We start from the raw sequence: 15,345 nt of genomic DNA on the forward strand, positions 1-15,345 counted from the left end.
ATTCCATTGTATCCCCCCAATTGCTTTCATGGATGTTCGGTGCCTGGCACTATGGTTCATATCTGGAGGAGCTGTCCTTGCGCATTGAGATTATGAATCGGGGTTTACAATTTGTTTTTTACACTTTTAAATGTGCACATACAGAAAGACCCTCAGGAGGAGTTGCTGATTTTAGTCTCTCATATTTTTGTTGCCACTAGAATGACCAGAGCTAAGGCCTGGAGGAAGCCGTCCCTGTCTCCGTCAAGAACCATCTTAATGATGTTTTGGTCAATGAAAAGTTGATAGCATTACTGTTGCACACCCATGAACGCTTTTTAGTCAATCTGGCAACCGTGGATTGATTACTCCAGGTTGCCTACTTTCTGTTTAGATTTACTCCCTGTGTGAAGTCTTGATGCTCCTGTTCTTCCTTTTCCTGTCTTTCTCTTCTCATTGCTCTTCTTTGCTCTTTTGCCTCTTCTTCTTTGTTTCCCTTCTTTCTATTCTTGTCTGTTACTTCGCTTGCTTTTGAAATCTCTCTTCCTTAAGAATATTCTATCTTGAATATTTTGTTTTGCTAGTAATTATTTTATGTTTTCCTGACTGCAAACGTTTCTGCAGATATAACCTCTTCACTTTGTTATTGGGGGGACTATTGTAATGTGCCTTATGCTGCTACGCCTTATACTAGTGCCCTCACCCCTTCGAAGTTTGATCACAATGTAACTGTATTGCATTATGTGGCTCTTAGTTTAGCACATATTTATTTGATTCCTTACACTGTAATCATAACCCTCTGTAACTCTTGTAAATTCAAAATCTTCCAGCAAGCCCTCCTCCTTAATTGATTCCACCTGATCACACTGGGGCAGCTCCACAAGGCCGGGAACCTTAACATCTATAGAACGAGAAAAAAGGAGAGCGCCCACTCCATGTGAAGGATAGTTTAATAATTTGCTTTTAAAAAATGGTAATGGGCTCACAAGAGAAAAGTGACACAAGCATATTCAATGGTCCCCCTCACAGGAGGCTATCGCCCATCAGAAGCCACAGTGCAGCCAGGTCAGCTCGCGAACGAAGTCGTCTTCCAGGAGCGAGTGGTCGGGTTTAACGCGTTTCTGGGGCATGCCCCCTTCCTCCAGAACCCTGACCACTCCAAGCTCAGACGGACTTTAAGCCAGACCATGGGCTCGTCATCAGATTTGAACCAATCAGAGATGCTCAAACCCGAGCCAACCAAAAGGACTTAATTAAAGGCTTTTTTTAGTTTAATGAAGTCCTTTTGATTGGCTCGGACATTATGTACACCACAGTGTACATGGACCAAAGGAAGCAAAGAAAAGTGATGTCTAAGGAGATCAGAAATCAAATTATAGATGAGAATGTCACAGGTAAAGACTAAAAGACCATCTGTAAGCAGCTTGATGTTTTTGTCACTACAATTGATCACATCAGATTGTTTGCCTGATGAAGGAGCCGTATGTAGTTCCAAAAGTTCGGTGGGCTAGTCACCCGCCGAGCTCCCCGCAAGGCACTGTACCTTGTGAGCCCTAATACAACTGTAAACAGTTGGGCGTAGCTAGCTGTCACTCAATTGTTTATGTTTTGCCGGCAGCGGTCAAAATGCCATTCTGCAGCTGGTGCTCGTCGCGAACGGATGGGGCGGTGCTCGTAATGTTGTTTTAATTTATTATTTCTATTTATTTTTTATTGTTTTATGTTTTATATCGTCGTCATCGTGGACAAAGCTGGATGTCGTGATTGACTCTGGATTATGTTGTTGGATCCATTTTTTGTTTTGTTTTTTAAATAAAAGACTTGTCAAAAACTTGTATTTTGTTTTTTCAAAAAAAGGATATTTTCAAATGTCTGGCCTCTTTTTTAAAACTTCTACTTAACTCTTCAATGAATGGGTAGGGGTACACGTACCCCTTACTCATGTACAAGGGGGGCGCATCTGGGTGCCGCTTTATTAAAGGAGTGCCCTGATGTGAATAAGCCCCCTGCCTGCAACCCCCACAATCAACGCCCCAGGGCTTGCGGGGAAGAGGCACTTGTCCCCATCGGCAAGGGGGCAAGGTGCTTTTCCAGGGGCCACCCAGTGCCAAGGGCATGTGGCCTGGTATCGCAGGGAGGAGACGGTGGAACCCGGAAGACGGATGCCACCCAGGCCAGGGGACACAGCGCAGCTCGAGGGGCAAGGTAAGTAACGCTAAACTGTAATCCCGAGTGTGGCTCAGGGTTACCGCTTATGGTACTGAAAATTAACCCCGAGCCACACTTGGGATTACCGACAAGGAGGTTAAGTGATGTTAAAATCCTTTAAGTAATGTTAAATCCTTTAATGTTTTTTCATTGATTCCTGTCCCCCAGGGCAGTACCCGAATCCACATACACTTATGGCCAATAAATTGCATATAAGCCTTAAGAATGGGGACATTTGATTTTTAAAGTTCTACCCCCATAGACTTGCATTAAGTTCGAGTTTGAATTCAAACTTTTGCCATGTCCGAAAGTTCGAATTCTAACAGAACACGGGGGTGTTCGGCTCATTACTACTGTTGATCACTACAGCACCCACTAAAACAACTTAAAATGGGATATTGGTTAGGAGTCCGATGGGATACTTCTATGTTGAAGGGCACAACATTTCCAGACTATGAAGGAAGTTTGGAGCAAAACTTACTGCCCAGTGTCATAAACTCTGTCACAGATTATGGTTCCTTTAACAGAATAATGATCTATAACACACAGCTAAAACCACCCAAGAATGACTGATTACAAAACATTGGACTATTGTAAAGTGGACTTCTATGAACCCTGATTTGAATCCTTTAGAACCTCAGAACGAGCTGTACCACAATGCCGTGCATTCCATTGCAGTGCAATTTGGGTCGTGACTTAATGACCAAGGACAAATGTGGGTCCTGAGGTTACACAGGTTGAGAATCACTGCTTTAGAACATCTATGGAAAGTGCTAAAGCATTCAGTCTGAAGAAGGCACCCTTCAACCTGAATAAACCATAGGAAGAGCAGTGGATGCTTTGGGAGTGAAGTTATTTCAGAATCTGTGTGACACTTATAAACTACCAGCCTTCGGAAGTGTTTAGGTACTTACAGGTTAAATTTTCTCGTCTTGAGACCCCTCTCTGCCTCAAAACTTTTTTGAACAAAAATGTCTGCAAGACCAACACTCCAGAAACCTTAATTCCCTTTCTACTCTAATTGTTAAAGCATATTCCAAATTACCAACATACACGGAACAATGGACTGTAGTTTTTGTTTTTTCTTTAGGGGAGGGCGATTGGGACCAAATTTGGGACATGACCAGGTCATGTTTAATAAATGTGGTGGCTTTAGAAAACAATTTAAAAGTTTTATATACCGGTAGATGGTACATATCTGCACACTTGGTGATCCCGCCCTGTGGCCTAAGGGTTCTGATCAGCTGTATTTCTTATGATATCTAATTTACTAGGCTATCCCCTAAACCTGGACTTCACATATGCACTGTTAAAAGAGAACTATGGAGTGTTTTTTTCCCATAGTTCTCTTTAGGGTCACAGGAGGACATATACAGTACTAACCTCCTCCCGTGACCCAAAGCTCAGTATATTGTAGATATACTGAGAGCACCATAGCCGGAACGGATCACGACAATACAGTCGAGATCCCCCCAACTGCGTGAGTGACAGCTGGCTCTGCCTATCTAGAGGCAGAGCCAGCTGTGCCTGCCCCCTCTCCCACTCAGCGATGGAGGAGAGGAGAGGGGGGAATCCCTGACAGTCAGTGACGCTCACTGCAAGGAGACGATCGGGAAGTGAGCGGATCGGTGCATGTTTTGATAGAGCTGACCTGTGACAGCTTCTTTGTCACAGGTCGGCTCTAACTATGAGGATGAGTGGAAATCACTCACCTCATAGTTCTCCTTTAAATAGGCAACATACAAATGTTTCAAACCCACAATTTACACTGATCTTATGGGTGCTCATGGCTGCTAAACAGACAATTGCAAGGGCTTGGCATACCCCCTATCTAAATTTACTTTACTAATCAAAAAGATGAAGCCGAGCATTCTAGATAGGGTTTCCTAATACACCAAAGTGTGACAACCCTGGATAGACAAATATTTACCACCTGAGCTACTGTTGTTCTTATTCTAGTTAGGTTGGAGTCACGCATTTCTTATTTGTAGGAGTCCGAGTTTACTGAGTGACACCCCAGGAGTCCCTCCCCCTCATATCCCCCCCCCCTTATTTCCATTTCCCCCTTACCTGCTTTCCTTCTTCTTCTTGCTACATTGTCATATTTCACTAAAACCTATAGACCAAGCTTGCAGTGTATTTTATTGTGAGGTTTTATCCAACCCAGGAGGGTTCTGGGGCCCTACCAGTTACATGCATATTCTTCATCATGGCTCCTTACATTTGTAATGAAAATATATTCGCAATATAAATATTGCACAAGAAAGAACATATAGCAGCAACCTAGTGCATTAATAGTGGAAACACAGTTTGAAAATTAAAGGGGTTCTAAACCCTCCAGTTTTTTTTGCTTATATCTACTGCTAGCATGCAGTAGATATAGGCAAGAAGTGTAAAAAAAACGCTTAAAATCATTTAAAACTTACCTCGTTATCGCCGCTCGTTCCCGCGCCGAGAATCAGGAACTGCTCATACGGCCGCAAAGGATCTTGGGGCGGGCGCATGCGCAGTTCCGATTCTCGGCCAGGAGACGATCAGAGACGCAAGGTAAGTCTATGGACGCATGCACCCGCCTGCAGACACCGCTGGATCGGAGAAACAGAGCAGTCAGCGCTGGATCGGAGTGGCGTCACACCGCTGGAGGGACAGATGAAAATATGGGGAAAGAAGAGGAAGATCGGAAAAAGAGACATAATTTAAGGTAAGTGCTGACATTTACATTGGGGGAGGGAAAAAATGTTTTGCCTTTTAATGTCACTTTAAAGAAGTAATGGTTGAACGCACAAAGGACAAATAAGTATCCGTCTAAACAATCTGTCTAAAATTGAGACCATGGTCTTCAGAAATAGAACCTTACATTTAGGTTTAACAACAAATTATCCACGCTGTGCAATGTGCAGTCATCAGAATGATAGGTGTAGGAATTGCAGCAATGCATAAGAGACAGGGGAAAAAAGAGGGGAACAAGTCTGGTCTGGTAGTGTAATTAAATACAAGTTTATTAAATGAATTGTGAACACTCAAAGCAGTGATGAGTAGACAGAGCATGTGATGAAGCTGGTGCACTAGCACTCCTCAGCCTGCTGGCCATCAGCTTTGTGGAGGGAACTCACAATTCTGAAGGCTCTCAAGGTGGCAAGTCAAGATAGAAGTGATGACTGGCACTGAAAATGTAGCTTGAATGGTATACTCTGGGAGCACATGTTTAGTAATATTAATGGTTTGAAATGTACTGGCAGGCCTATTATGTGGAGGTTATTCCTCTTTTATTGATTTTCAGAATCATTAAGATTTCCCTGTATAGAGGACTGGGCTTTGGCTAGATTTTCTCCCAGTATAGACACTGTGAGGGGAATTTATCAAAACTGGAACAGGCAAAATCTGGAGCAGCCATGCACTTCAACCAATCAGCTTCTTTCTTCAGTTTGTTCAGTTAGGATTTGAAAATGAAAGAGAGAAGCTGAATGGTTGCAGTGCACGACTGCTCCAGATTTTGTCTGCTCCAGTTTTGATAAATTCCCCTCAATCTATCTCCAGCTTCAGTTATGCATGGATCTGTGACAGTAGGTTGTGGCACATTGACGTGATACCTTTTGTAGATTTTACCTTGGCTGTGTGTCCTGTGATAGGTAAGGTCTGTTTCCTCAGTGTGTGGCACCAGTAGGTTTTAAATGCAGATTTGTAGTCCTTTGAAGCTGGAGCTCACATGTGATGTGACTTCTGCATCAGTTGCCTAAACCAGGAAGTCTGACACATGTTTTATTGTGTTTTATAAATAGGGCACTAGCAGTATACATTGTTACAGTGGAATACAGTGGTGTCACCCATTTGCTTATTAGACTCTTCTAGAATATTCCCCATCAACTAATGCATGCAACAGAACCTAGTGCAATACCTCCCTCTCACAGTGCTGCTATAGGCATTACAGGAGGCTGATAGCAATATACAGCAGTATTTATAGTAGTTGTACATGAAATATATATTAACTGAATGCAAAATGTATTGCTGTTTTTTATCTGCCTTGAGTTCAGGTTTAAAGTGTATTAATTTATTGTAACCTGTGAAGACAGGTTAATGATGTTAAAATTAATTTCCTTATGTTTTCATTTAAAGCTAAGAACACTCTTAGCTTACTCAATGCCACATCGTCAAATATTTAGTGTTGATAAGTGGTTAGAATTTATTTCTATAAGTGTATTCCATTATGTAAGGAGTCCAAAATATGACAAACTTGAGAGATTAAATAAAACAGCTATATATTGCACATACTGGATGGCAGCATTGTATGGTCACTTGTTATGAACACGTGTTGCTCATTGATTAAAAACTGGATTATGTAAGGGTAAGCTAAATTCTGGAAAGCATATGGGAATTTAGTGTTCAGTAGCAGATGTTCTACTAATCATTACCAATATGTGTACAGAGGACATGGAGATGAGTAAAGTGCTTACACTGTGGTGCTGGGCATGCCAGTTTTATCCTGAAAGAAAGAGACATTTTTTATATTGCTAGGGGAAAATATAATTTTACTAGCCAACATAATAGCTAATTAGAGATAAATGAGAAGGTCTGGCAAAATTCCCAGGATGTTTGACTCTATTCATTTCGGACACCAGATTTTAAATGTGTTTATGCAGTAAGGAAACAAAAGGTTAAGATAAATAATTGCTAAATATTTTCAACCCCTAAGGAGACAGTTTACCAGACCCCCAAGGTTGGGCAAGACCTGTGCTACGAAATTCCCAACATCCATCATAATTAGGGATACATGCTGCTGTACCTAGAGAGGATTCAGATGTCTCTAGGAGCCAGAGGAGGGTCACCAAAAATCTTTCTATGCAGAATAATGACATGATGATCCTTATTTTACACCAACCATCTGTCTGTTTGAGTTTTGGATCCAAAGATATTTGTCCTCTTTTATGCACAGTTGCATAGTATGATGTATATATATGCACACATAACGTGCTGTTTATTTACCAAATATATGTGTGTCGTTAGTCTTGGTTTTATTGCATACTTCATACAATTTTAGATTCAAATTTCAAGCAAAAACATGTTTTTTGGGGGGTTTTTAATAAATGTTGCCAGTATCTTTAAGTGCTCTAAAATATGTAATTTACATATTAAGCATTGGCTTTTTATCTGATATGATAGAAATATGATCCGAGGTGGGACTTTTTTTTAGTTGACTCATGCAAAGGATTTTTGTGAAGATAAGCTAAAAAGGTTAATACCAGAGGTGCACCAAAATTAAAATCTTAAACCGAAAATAAAAAACAATGTCACGCCGAAACTGATACTAATTTTTTTTTCTAATCTTTTAAAAAAATGTAAATATTCTATTTTAATTTATTTTTATAAACTCTTTAGTTTTTAATATTTTCATTTTTTTAAATTAAATATTTTTATATTTTACCTTTTACTGTGGGGGCTTTGGTGAAATATCAGGGGTCTAAACAGACCCCTGATATTTCCCTTTTAAAAAGGAAAAGAGATTGAGGACACAGAGTCCATAATCTCTTTTACTGCAATTCCTGTTGAAGAGGAATGAAGAGGAATCCTCTATACTGAGTGTTCCGGGTTCATTCATCCATTGTGGAGATAGTATGTTTACTATGTACACAATTATGAATGAACAGGAAGTGATTCTGATTGATGACACCTTGTACCGCTCTCCATTCTGACTCGCTGCCACAGCTGAGCCGGCCATGCTGGGAGGAGATATTGGCCGAAAGATGGCACTTTCTGCATTTTGCCAAAAGTGCAATTTTCTGCCGATACCGTTCGGCGGCCAAAATTTTGGTGTATCCCTAGTTAATACCTTAACTATATTATAAGTACACATAATTATTCAGCCCTGATTTGAAAGCAATGTAAAGCTTCCCCCGGAGATTAAAAATGTTTTTCAGACTGTTGCACTACTTTGGAGGTGCTTTAAAGTAACATTGCGGTGGGTCTTGGCAGGTTAGAAGACAGGCAGATGTTTCCCCACCATTACTCATCTGCCAGATGTCCATGTGGCCAACTTTAGAATGGCTGTGGACAGTGGGTTTGTCTGCCATTTACTGTGTTGCTTCAATAATTTTAGTTGTCAAACACCAGTTACAATGTATCAAATGTAGTGCTCTGTTTTCTAGAGGAAGATGAAAAAAACTCACATTATATCCAAATTGTTTCTGCAGTCATCAAAATCTTTCTCCTGCAACTCTTTTTGCGTTTTAATCCACTTTCAAGACAGTCTCAAAAACAAACAGTGCTCACAGTACTTCACTCCTCTCACCATGTAAACAGAATCACTCACTGGATGATGATACCCTCATAAATCAATACTAGGCCAATACTAGCAAGATCCTCTTGCAGTCTGATACTTGGTTTCTCACACTGACCTCTGGCTACTGGTTGGAATAGTGTTTTACTCTCCTCCTGCAGGTATACGTCAAAGTGCAACATAGAAAGAGAAGAAGGGCACAAGCCCAGAAGCTTGTTTGGTGTATTATTAAAGGATTACAAATATTCCATCCACAATATTCCATCCACAGGAATGAGGAACACATGAGAAAGCCAAATCAGATTGCCGCTTGTTTTTGCTACTATAGCAACCTATAGTTACCAGTGAACTTTTCATTTTTCATTTAATGTAGTTAAAGCCATGATGTGTATGTCAGCCACAGAGCCTTTATCTTTAAAATGCAGTCAGCAGAGCCAGCTAACCATTTTCTAAGCTCATGGGTTTTCCCTGATTTGTCTATTCTCTCCAAAATCTTATAATAGCTTTAACATGTTTACAATCTTCTTAAATGTCCAGCTTAGAATTTTTCCTTTAGATCGTGTCATAAAAGTCCCTATTTAGGCACTTCCTAATATGCTATATCTCCTAATTGTTCTCCTCCCCAAAATGGACACTACAAACAGCAGTACTAATGCACATTGAGCATGTATCGTCCATCCTTGTCACTATTGAGTAGTCTGTCCAAAGCAATGATGAGCAGCTGATGCTGGAGAGTGAATGTAGACAGAAGGTGGTGGAACAACCATATTATTTATATAACACCATATTTACTGAAGGGAAAAAAACAAAACATGATTCACAGTACTTTAGCAAACTAGATACCATCCATTTATGATTTATTCATTTTTATTTGACATTTGAGCATTTAATTCCCCAAGCATGAAAACGTAGGGTGTTATTCAAAAAGCTGCCAAAAGCAGCTGAGTGAATAACCCAGCCGAAGTGAAGTGAGCCGAGTTCGGCTGCCTTTGGTCAGCCGAACATGTCTTTATTGTAAACAAGGGGTATTTATGACACCTGTACTAATGCTCCCTAGTTTTTAACACCCCATATCTGTTTTGGCTTTCTCTTCCACATTGGGCCAAGATGTCATTTAAGGGGAAGGGGGACTTTCCCCATGATAACATAATTTAGTTAGGATTAGTGAATGGAGTGTTTTTTTCCCCTGAGATTGCGTGTGTGTGTGTGCACAAAAAAGCAGGTGTTTTTTTGTTGTTGAAAGTAAAAGCACACTAATTAGGGACACATTTCCTGCGTGTGTTACAAGAAGGATTTGGGCTCTCTATAATGTTCCCAATCCAGCTGCCTGAAAAGGCCTTCTGCTTCATGCTTTTTTTTTTTTTAGGCTTAGTCTAGTTTCTAACATACATGCACACCAAATTGTGTTTATGTGTTCTTTACAGAGCTCTAAATGAAGGACAACATTATTGTAAAAAACAAAGACAAGCATTCCCCCCAAAAAATTGCAGTTTTTTCTGTGGGTGTCTGCTCAAGAGGTGTCACAACTGATCATCTTGTAAAAACTGCATTCATATAGAATTTAAAGACCTTGAAATAACAATGGCCTTTCTTATTATGTTAGTGTAAGGAGACCAACATGTTGCTCAGCAACAAATGGTTCATCTGAGGTTTTAAGACTGTGCTCCTGTGAACAAGGTTTAATAACTGTCAATAGAAATCTTGCCAGATGAATAGAAAGTGACAGGCATAAAGCAGTATGGAAAAAGTCCGGAATTCCTACCTAAACATACCAATTTCTATAGCTTCTTTGGCTGTGTGGTCTGCCTTTGAAACTCTGGGTTGAAAAGAAAAAAACAAATTCTTTCAAGAGTAGAGGTTTGTGGGGGAGTGGGGGGGCATGACTTGGTAATGGAGGAGAGTGCAGCACACTAAAAGAGCTCTTGGTCCAACTTCTACTATCTCAGAATAATCCCCATTCGGACTTCACCTTTGCACCCATATCCAGGAAAGGCACGCGGAGGGGGTTGAAATTTACCCCAAAATCTGCCTTTAAAAGATAATTTGATGGCCCTCCATCTGCCATGGAGGAGAGGCCTCCACCAGCCCTGCAGCCCACTCCGAGCCTGTCTTCAGCCGTCTCCTCACTTCGCTCACTGGTGAATACTGCGCCTCTCTCTTTGGTGTCTCCGGTCCATTAGTCTGCCTCCCGGAGCCCTGACCAACAGCTCCATGCGACGACCGGATCCTCAGGTCCCTCTACTTCGGTGCCCCAGCACGCTGCTGCTCTGGGACCACACGTGTAGATGCCCCATGTTCCCCATACACGGCCTCCTCTCCTGACATCCCACACATATGACCGGCTTCTCCACCCATCCTCCGTCACCCGGCTGCCTCATCTACTACGCTACTTTATGTAAACACACAGCAGGGAGATGTCCCTAAAGAGACTCCCCTACCTCTTGGGAGAGATCCCTCGGGCACACCAGGCCTGGAATCTTATTGCCGGGAGGATCTGAGGAGAGTCTGGATGCTCCCTCCTGCACAGGTTAGTGACTATTTACTACACTCTGCCATAGATTCTGACCTCAAAGAACTTCTTTGCTCTTTTCCTACTAAATCAGACATAGAAGCTTTAATACTCACTAAAGCAGACTTTGCAGCATTCACTCTACGTATCGAATCAGCTTATAAACAGGAGCTGGCAAAGGCTAAACAGGAGATTGCCTCTTTTGACTCCAAGGTGTCTGTGATAGCACAGCGGCAATCTGAGTTATCGCATAGGTTAGATAACTTAGAACAGGCCCAATCTCTCTCACAACGCCAGATGATTGACCTAATCTTACAGTTAGATGACCAAGATAACAGAGGGAGGAGGAATAATGTCCGCATACGGGGTATTCCGGAATCTACTAATGCCTCAGATCTCAAGAATACGATATCTGCCATCTTCAATCTTTACCTGGACTGCTCACCTGCTATGCCTATCTCTATTGATAGAGCTCAAAGATCTTATAATAAGCAATAGTCAGCATGGATTCACAAAAGGCAGAAGTTGTCAAACAACCAAGTAATTACAGACCTGTAAGCTTAACTTCAAAATTTAGGAAGATACTTGAAAGTTTGATCAAGGATCACATGCACTTGTTTTTGCTTGAAAATAATATCATAAGCAATAGTCAGCACGGATCGACAAAAGATAGGAGCTGTCAAACAAACCTACTTTTTCTTTTTATGAGGAAGTGAGTAATAAATTGGACAGAGGAATGGCTGTGGATATAGTATACTTAGACTTTTGCAAAAGCGTTTGACACAGTTCTCCACATGCGGCTAATGTATAAGTTAAGGTCAGTAGGTATAGAGTATTAAATCTCTAATTGGATAGAAAACTAGCTTAAAGACCGTATTCAGAGAGTGGTGATCATTGATTCATACTCTGAATGGGCTGAGGATGTTAGTTGTGTCCCCCAAGGTTTAGTGTTGGGCCCCTTACTGTTTAACCTATTTATAAATGACAGAATTGGGATTAAAAGTACTATTTCTGTGTTTGCAGATGACACCAAGTTATGTAATGGAATACAGTCCTTACAGGATGCCTCTAACTTACAGGAAGATCTGAATGCACTGTGTGATTGGGCATCTATATGGCAAATTAGGTTTAATGTTGATAAATGTAAAGTTATGCACTTGGGGACTAAAAACAAGCATGCGTCATACACTCTAGGGGAAGTATGTTTGGGGAATCAATGACGGAGAAAGATCTGGGTGCTCTGGTAGATCATAGACTGAATAATAGCATGCAATGTCAAGCAGCAGTTTCTAAAACAAGCAAAATACTTTTGCGTATTAAAAGGGGTATAGACCCCAGAGATGGAGACATAATCCTGCCCTCTCTTCTCTTAATGTTATTGTCCTGTTACGTGAATTATGCTGTTTAATGTTATATTTGTTACTGATACCTGAAGTTGTCGACCCAGACTTACTATGTAACTCTGTGCCCCCAGAACAAGTATCATCCCCCACTAGAACATAACTGCTTTGGGCCCTCGATCCCACAACAATTATCTGAGAGGGTATTTTTTTTACCTCATTTAGTGGTCATCTTGGTTTTCTCACTTTTACTTTATTTTCTTTTGTTCTATTCTCTTCCTCCCCCTTTTCTTTTCTCATTTCTTCTAGCCTTTGCTATCCCTCCTCTCTTTCCATTACCACCTCCATATTCTTCCTCGCCTCTCCCGTTTCCTAATCACCTATATTAATTACAGGTCCCTCTATTTCACACTCTCTACCCAATAACTCATTAAAGCCATGTCACTGTCGGTCCAGATCACCTCTATCAATGCTAATGGCCTTAACACCCCAGAGAAGAGAAAGAGCTTGCTTACTGACCTCAGAAGGCAAAAGACCCATATTGCATTCATTCAAGAAACTCAATTTCGCTCAGATAGGACCCCCACCCTGCAGGATAAATGCTATCTACAGAGTTATCACAGTACGAATCCCGCAGCCAAATCAAAGGCTGTCTCCATTCTGATCTCCCTTTCTATTCCTTGGTCCAGCCTGGGTTTTCTGTCTGAAGGTATGTCTTCATAAAAGGCAAAATTGGCCATTCTACAGTCACCTTGGCTACAATATATGGGCCCAGGCTAACCAAGCCATCTTTCTGCGCTCTGTATTAACACGACTTGAGGCGTTTTGTGAAGGGAGCCTAATCTTAGGTGGGGATTTTAGTTTCCTACTAGATCCTGTTATGGATTCCTCTAGGGGACAGACAGGCCTTTCTCGCCCCTCTCATAAAAGTATTGACCGCACTTTGCGTTCTTTCCAGTTGGTTGACGCTTGGTGCTTTGCATCAAACACCAGACCAGACTGTAGCCCTATGTTGGTATGGGAAGCCCACAAAGGTTTCATTAGAGGAGTGCTAATAAAACATGGTTCAAGATTTAAGAAGGAAAGGGAATCCCAGCTGTCACTTCTCCTACAGGAACTCCACACTTTGGAACGCAGACACAAACTTGATCCTACTCCTTCTGTCTGGGCGGAACTCACCATGATCAGACTTAAAGTTCAGTCGATATACTCGGTTAAAGCACGGTTCTCCGTGGGTCATTGTCGAAATTCCTTTTACAAATTTGGTGATATGTTTGGTTGTCTTTTGGCCAATGCCCTGAGAGAGCAATGTTCACAATCTGTGCCCTCTGTTTCCACGAATCTGGGCAGGAAGGTACATTTTCCCAAGTAGATAGCTGATGCTTTTTTTTATAGCCCTCTGCTCACAAGATAGAGTATTTAGAGATTTAACCCCATTTGAGGAGATATGTTTAAAGAGAGCAGGAGATAAACATATGATATCTAAATTGTATAATATGCTATTGACTCAGATGTATCCATCATTCCTGTATTATACTAAAGCTTGGGAGCGAGAATTAGGATATGTAATAACAGAAGAGGAATGGAATAAGGTTTTTTTCTTAACTTTTAAATCAAGCATGTCCGTTATGATACAGGAGAGAAACTTTAAAATATTAATGAGAGGGTACAGATACCCAACAAAATTATATAAGATGAATCCTAAAAACTCTAAGGTGTGTTGGAGGTGCAGTAGGGAAGAGGGGACAATGTTATATATATATGGTGGTCATGTCAGTTGATAAGAACGTACTGGAAATCTATCTTGGAGATAGCACAACATCTAACGGGGCTATGTATATTAGAGACACCTGAGGTTGCTCTGTTGTCATTACACCATGGTTTAATTACTGTTTTGAGAAAAGGACTATTGGGTCCGATACTGGCAGCAGCAAAGGCAGTAATACCAAGGTACTGGAAGTCAACAAGTATCTCCCAGGTAGTGGAATTACACAATACTTTGCGATTGGAGGAGCTCACTGCCCGTCTTCATGATAGATATATGTTGTTTTTGTAGAGGTGGAGGCCGTGGAGGGAGTATATTGGCTCACCAGGTAAAGAAGAAATAATCAAGATTCTGATCTGTTAAGACAACTCTCAGCGATAAGATCTATTTACATATTTTCACTGATTTTAGTATGTGTTACATTGTTGTACATATGAGGATTCTTTGGTGTGAATAGGATGTTGTATCTGTTATTGTAATTGTTTGTTTAAATGTACTGATTTTTATATTGTTGTAATTGTTTGTTTAAATGAACTGATTTTTATATTGTTATTGGTGGTACTCAAGAAAACTAATAAATATATATTTTGAAAAAAATTCTACCAAACCAATATTCTATTGTGGAAAATCAATCCCTGTCATGTGAAAAATGGAGTCTGAAAATTCTCCTGTAAAGTTTTAAGGAAGCTCCATGGCTTAGAGGTTAGCACTTCTGCCTTGCAGAACTGAGGTTTCCCAGTTCAAATCCTGGTCATATATCTTGTAAGCATGTGAGATAGGGGCCTTAGATTGTAAGCTCCTCAAGGGCAGGGAATGATGTGAATGTGTACTGTAATGTGCTGTATAAATTGTTAGAACTATAGACATACCTAGTATAAATAAATACATTTGGCTTACAGTTTACTTAGACCCCTTAGAAAAGATTGAATATGTTGTTATCTGACAATGGGATTGTGAATGGCTAGACAACCATGTCAGGGGTTAATAATCACTGGCTCTTTGTTACAGAAATTTCCTCTCACTTCCTGTCCTTTAGAGGCCATTGTCAGAGACAGGAAGTGAGGTCAAATTCTAGTCCATGAAAAACCAACAAAAACTGGGCAAACTGAACAGTGGGTGTAACTCTTTCTTACTCTATGGTAAACTATTTACTATAGAGACATACACATTCCCAGCCCCATAAAAAGGTGATCTGGCCACATAGTCACATTTTATACTTACCATTGACTATTTGTTATAGTTTTGTAAGAAAAAAAGATAAGAAACTGGAATT

This window comes from Nanorana parkeri, unplaced genomic scaffold, assembly GCF_000935625.1.
Source record: "Nanorana parkeri isolate BGI_ZX_2015 unplaced genomic scaffold, ASM93562v1 scaffold461, whole genome shotgun sequence".
Classification (NCBI taxonomy): Eukaryota; Metazoa; Chordata; class Amphibia; order Anura; family Dicroglossidae; genus Nanorana; species Nanorana parkeri.